The following is a 6331-nucleotide window of genomic DNA, read 5'->3' on the forward strand; positions in this document are numbered from 1 at the left end:
CTTATTCTCTGAAAACTGCTGTCTCATCATCAAGAAACCTTCTCTGGATCATGAACTCCTTGGTAATTATAAGCCTATCTCAAATCTCAAAGTCATTTCTAAAATTATCGAGAAAGTTGTGGCTGTACGTCTCCAAGACTACCTTCACCGCCCTTACTCGCGTTCACAATGACATTCTTCTGGAAATTGATAATCATCACTATGTTATTCTCTTTCTGCTTGACTTGTCTGCTGCTTTTGACACTCTCGACCACGATATTCTGCTTAAAAGACTTGACTCTAGGTTCTCAATTTGAGGTACTGCTCTTGACTGGTTTCGGTCGTACCTTAAACCGCACACAATTTGCCTTAATCGATGGAACAAATCACAACCTTGCGAACTCAAATGTGGCGTGCCTCAAGGCTGTGTCCTTGGACCCATACTTACCTACTTTATACAGCACCACTGGCTGACCTTCCGCGTCATCGTAAGATGCAATTTCATTTCTTCGCTGCTGATACTCAATTATACATATCTTTTTCACCAAACAACGACCTAGAATTAGCCAGCACCATTGCTAAAAGATAGGATTGCTTGTCTGATCTTGATAGATGGATGTCTCTTAATAAACTAAAACTAAACAAAGACAAAACTGAACTTTCTCTACCTCTACTCTAACTTGAAGCTCTGTTCTGTAACGTTTCTACCACCACTTCGTTTTGGAAATGATACAATTCATGCGTCCGACTTTGCCAGAAACATCAGCGTCATCTTTGACAGCACTATGTCTATGCTCCCTAAAGTCAATTCTGTCTGTAAATCAGCCTTCTACCATCTGCGTCACATTTCCCGCATAAGAAAATTCCTATCATCAAAGACTACCGAGATTCTCATCCATGCTTTTGTATCCTCCAAGCTGGACTACTGTAATTCTTTTTTGTATAATGTGCCCATGTATGTTTTGAAAAAGCTTCCATCAGTACAGAATGCTGCCGCCCGCCTGATTACATGCTCCCGCAAATACGACCACATCACTCCAATTCTGTCCGATCTACACTGGCTTCCTGTAAATGAGCGTATTAAATTCAAAATCCTGCCGCTTACTTTCAAGGCTCTACACCAATAAGCACCCACCTACATTCAAGATTTGGTGTCTCGCTATTCACCGCCTAGAACTCTCCGCTCATCCAACTTGCTACCCCTGAATCCTGTTATCTTTAATAGGTAGTCCTATGGATCCAGAGCCTTCGCTGTCGCCACTCCTGACCCATTGGAACAGTCTACCTAACAACATCCGTTCATGTGATAATTTAAGTACTTTTAAATCTCTCCATAAGACTTATCTTTTTAGGAAAGGTTGTTATTGTTAGTATGACCATTTTTATCTCAATTTTTATTCATCTACTATTTGATTATTTCTTTAATTGTTTTATTTATCTATTTTTTTGTTTGGAATGTTAATGTTTACTTACTTGTTTGTGTAAAGCGACTAGAGCAGTACTGGATAGGCAATATACAAATTTTAATTATTATTATTATTATTATTATTATTATCATTATTAGTTCCAGGCTTCAGAGGCGTTTCATCATTTCATTGTTTTCTTAATAGCTTTTTTCTAGAAAGCTCCCTTTAAGTGCGACAGGGTATGAAATTACGGGAAATATTATGGGGGCGTCCTTTATTTTTCTTAGTTATAATTGAACACTGTTGTATGTTTTCTAACACAGTGGTGGATCCAGGGGAGGCCCACCCCCTTATTTTTAGATCAAACTGGGGTCTGAAGGGCCAAAAATTTTCTGTGGGGGGCTTTCCCCTTGTCTCAGGGTCTCAGGGATCCGCCACTGTAACATTTCATAAACTTCTGTTTATAATCCCTGGGTAGACGGCCCAAGCTCAATTTAGTATACAATAGGCGATTATCAACATAACAACATGTGTGAGGTGTTGTGACAGAAGGTCGGTTAATGGAAGGATTGTATATATGGGCTCGCAAACATACGTGTGGTGTTGTGTTACAACAGTCGGTTCGAAGATTATAAAGGTTTGTATGGGATCGTGACTGATTTAATTTTAAAAAAAAGAAAGAAGTTAACTTTTATTCAAAAATTAGCCTTCTCTCTTTATAAATTAAATTAATGGGGCGCCTGTGGGCTTATAAATCTGAGGGGGGGGGGGGGGGGGGGTAGGGGACTCGTACCGGACTAAAAAAGCGTTTCAAACAAGCTACGTAGCAGTGCTGATTCAAATACTTTGCGAATTTACTCGCTTTTTTAAGCTTCTAATCGTTGTAAAAAATCGGTATGTACCCGACACATTTGATGTAAAACAAAAGAACAGAAACCATGAAACAATACCAACAGATTTTACCCTGAACAGACAACAAAGAAGTCTTGTTAAGTGGGCTGCATGTAAGGCAGTTCCAGTTCATAAAATGGGATTTTCCCCATCAAAGTATGAACACTATCAACTAGTAATAGTTGACACTACAGCTGCCCCCGCTCTGTGTCAACAGTATTCTTGCTCGTTGTGTAGCTCTTTGAAATATACCGAGTCATAATGAAGATGTTCACACATATTCCATACAATAGGTGAGATAAATACAGGAAATAAACGCAAGGTTCCATGCACAGTTTCAGTTTGATTTACACAGCTTTGATCAAAACATTCTCAGTTTCGAGAATAGTTTATTCTAAACCATAAGAAAAGATGTAATTAGAAGTTGAATTTTTCGCTATTTCTATTTCACTTTTTACATTTAGTTCATTTTATTTGCCGGAAAGTAAGCCTTAGCAATTAAAAGGACGTTTGATCAATTCACGCTCGCGCATTCTAGTCTTATTTTAAACTTTATAGCGGAAGGACAAATGTGAGCAGGGAATAAGTCAGCACAGAATTTGGTGGTCGGCGAATTTCTGTAGTAGTACATCGTTCTGCTAGTGATAAGCTAGCCGTTGAATCATTCACTCTTCTTGCTTTTTTGGGGCCGAGTCTTATTCCGGTCGAAGAAGGAGAAAGAGTGTCTGGCAAGGTTTCCAATCAAAGATTTCTGAACTCGTGTCTGGCAAACTCACTTAGTGTTAAAATATACACTGTTATACGCACCTTATAACTTCATCTGCGCATAACGAGTGTCTTTTGGTCCATAACTTTCATAACAACAGCTCCACAGAATGTCACTGATAACACGTAACGCCAAAGAGTATCAAATCGAAGTATGACTGCACAATTAATTTCACAAAATCTACTTATTGTAAGCGGTCCCTTTTGGATTTTTTGTGTGTTACTTCATCCTAACCATTGCGTACTTGCGGGCGCAAACAATACAAACGTCATCATTACCTACCGATTCCTCGCGGCCCCTGTTCAAGCAAATCGATATTTTTTCTATATTGACTGTATGACTATATATTTCAACTGTAAGTACTTTCCTTAATATACGCGCGAGTTACTAGAGTGCCTCCTCGGGATTTCGGGGGCAATTATTAACTCAGCATCTTCCATTCCGGGGGGTGGGGGGGGGGGGGGGTGACTTGGTAAAGTCTTAAGTGAGTACGCGTAATGGACATATACTCTGACATTTGCTTTTGCGGTATAACCCGCGGAAAAATACTACCCGGTCGGTTACTAAGGTCAGTTTTGTGAGGGTATGTGTCACTAAAGCCTCCAAATTTAGAACTTCGGCAACTTATCGGCCGGTCTATACTCATCCATCCAATACCCCACTTAAGTTTAACTTGTGAACTGACAAGTGAAGGCAGCCAATAAATGAAGATGTGTTTGAGGCTAGCGTACTTTGCTTTTTCGTCGTCTCCTTCAAAAGATTCTACGATGAGTGCCTTTTAAGGTTTTTCTTCACTTTTTGTTTAAGTTTAAACCTTTTGATGCTTTCTCTATCTCCCTTGGTGTTTGATTTAGTATGGCAAGCCCGTCATCTCTGTAAAGGCCAATTTCGATGCCGGGGATCTGCTTTAGTTGCGATAGGAGGTAACAACCCACCAGTTCAAAAGTCTCCGCTCCGTCGTAGCTTTCCATGGTTACGTCAAAATTTGACGTTGAATTTCTCTTTTCCCATGGTTGGCCTTTGCTAAATAGCAGGGAGTGCTTGGAATTGATTGTTTCCATACTTTTTTTCTTTTTTACCCCACGACCCGCGACATTTAGCCACACTCAAACGGGGTCGGTGCTGGTGTGCCGACCGTGTGACTGTGTGCATCCGGGAACTTGAATAAGACGAGTGTAAGAGAAAGGTCCAAAGGTGTTTATCTGCCAATAGGCGGAGTTTTTCCGAGTTGTTTGATGATATTTCGCTCGTGTTAAACGTTAGAAGATTATGCGTGGTTGTGGATAGTGTTATCAGTACTATCAGTACCGCGAAAGTGTGTGATTGTGACTGAGGAAAATTGGATCTAGGTCTAGTTTCAGTGTGCTCTTGGCTTTGAACCACATATAGACGCGCCGGTTTTTGTTCCAATCAGTTTGTTGTCTATTCCATGCGAAATCCTGTCGTTTATCGGACAGCGAAAAGAGCAGTGTTTTTCTAACTATTTAAGTTGTGATGTAAGCCTTAACCAGGCACTTTTGACTGCAGGGTCACTCAACTTAAAATTTGTAGACTGAAATGACACCGGTTTGAAACTTCAGGGAGTCATAATGCTGAAATACTTCTAGGAACCACTAACTCACTTCCCGGCGTCAGATGAAGGCTTTTAATCGGCCGTTGAATGTTCATTTACTGATTTAAATTGCAAAATAGTGGAGTGAGTTTATTTTTTTGCTTACCTGGTTTTCAAAAATCCAGGTATTGATATACATTCACTTGGACAGTTAGAAAGGCTTTAAAAGCAATATCAGACAAATTCAAAACTTAAATTTAATTTGCTTTGTTAGTTTTAAGAACCAGAATTGAGAAATGCACTGCTTGTTAACAGTTTAGCTGACACTGTCGCGTTTTTTACTCGTAGAAAGACAATAATTTTGGAATTTCCGGTTAGGTAAAATTAGTCTCGTTATACTGTCACGCCATATTTTGGGGGGCAGAGCGGTTTTTCAGTGTCACGCCATTCAAAATAGATCAAAATAAAAATCAAAACCGTTCAATAGATGAAGTCCAGAATCTGGGAAATGAAAGGAGGTACATAAACAAAGATCCTCGCCAAGATTCAGGTCAGAGGAGTATTCGTATACGAGATATCCGAAAAAACATTTTACCCAAATTTATAGAGATTTGTATGGAGACGCCATGCCGGTGCTCACCTAACAGAAACATCTGTTACCGAGTTTTGCTCCAAAAGCGTGAATTTATTTTTCGAGAAACTCAAAAACATTAAAGTAATACTTTTTCTAATACATGAACTGTTTAAATAGCAAAATTTCCTGAAATAAGGCATTTTTTGTGACCTACAGGACAGCTCTCTTGGCCGTCATGTAAATGCCGCGTCACGTAGAAGCTTAGAAATTCAAGCGTACTCTATTGCAAAACCAAGAACCCTTTTGAAGCGAAAATTTGTATGAAAATTAGTTTTCAGCTGCTCTAATGCATCGTGAAAGTAAAATATCTGAAGGATCGATAGTTTTTTAGTTTGAATTTTAGTGACGTCATGTGAAAACCAACTATTGGGGGAGGGGTGTGTGAAAATAATGCTAATCGTTTCCTGCTTAGAGTGGCTAACTTACTTACGTTTATTCATAATGGTGGAATTTAAAAGTTACTATACAGCCCCGACTTAAAAATGATACTCATTTTTCTTGTTACGAACGTGCTCCAAAAAGATACTATGTTCCAATGAGTTTACGTTTCAGTCTCACATGAGATTCTATGTCACGCAATGGTCGGCGACAAGGTTTTATGGTAGCCTGAGTGTGTACAGCCGCCCCCTCCTCTCAGAAAAAAAATGTCGCCCTGGAGTCAGTGAAGTCGCCTTTCGGCGATTCTTGTTTTACGTCATCTGTGTCCGGTACACGAAATAAAAGCGAAAAAATCGTAATAATTTCAAATCAAGCTTATAACGGTTCTGGTAGTCTTTTATTGAAGACTATGGCCTTTACACTGGGAGCCACCCTTTCCTCGTTGCTAGTCTTTTCGTCGCCATGACAGAGATAAAAGACCCAACTCTTAAAAATGACTTATGCAGAGATGCAAACCTCTGGAGATCTAAAATCTGGAGACTCTCTTTTTTTCACTACCCCCCCTGGAATTTCAACGGATTTCCCCCCCCCCCGACAAATTGACCCAGCCCTCAATGGCAATGACTTAGGACATTATTATAAGTCTTACTTGAGGTACATACTATCAAAATTCGCAGTCATCGTTTTTACATGTTTTGATGCCAGAATAATCTTTGTCAGTGACT

General features: G+C 39.6%; 1 pseudogene; it reads left to right on the forward strand.

Moving 5' to 3' along the window:
• Positions 1 to 1268, forward strand: part of LOC140923981 (uncharacterized) — a 1813-nt pseudogene extending 545 nt beyond the window's left edge.
• The last annotated feature ends 5063 nt before the right edge of the window (positions 1269 to 6331 follow it).

The sequence above is a fragment of the Porites lutea genome, chromosome 14, assembly GCF_958299795.1.
Source record: "Porites lutea chromosome 14, jaPorLute2.1, whole genome shotgun sequence".
Lineage (NCBI taxonomy): Eukaryota > Metazoa > Cnidaria > Anthozoa > Scleractinia > Poritidae > Porites > Porites lutea.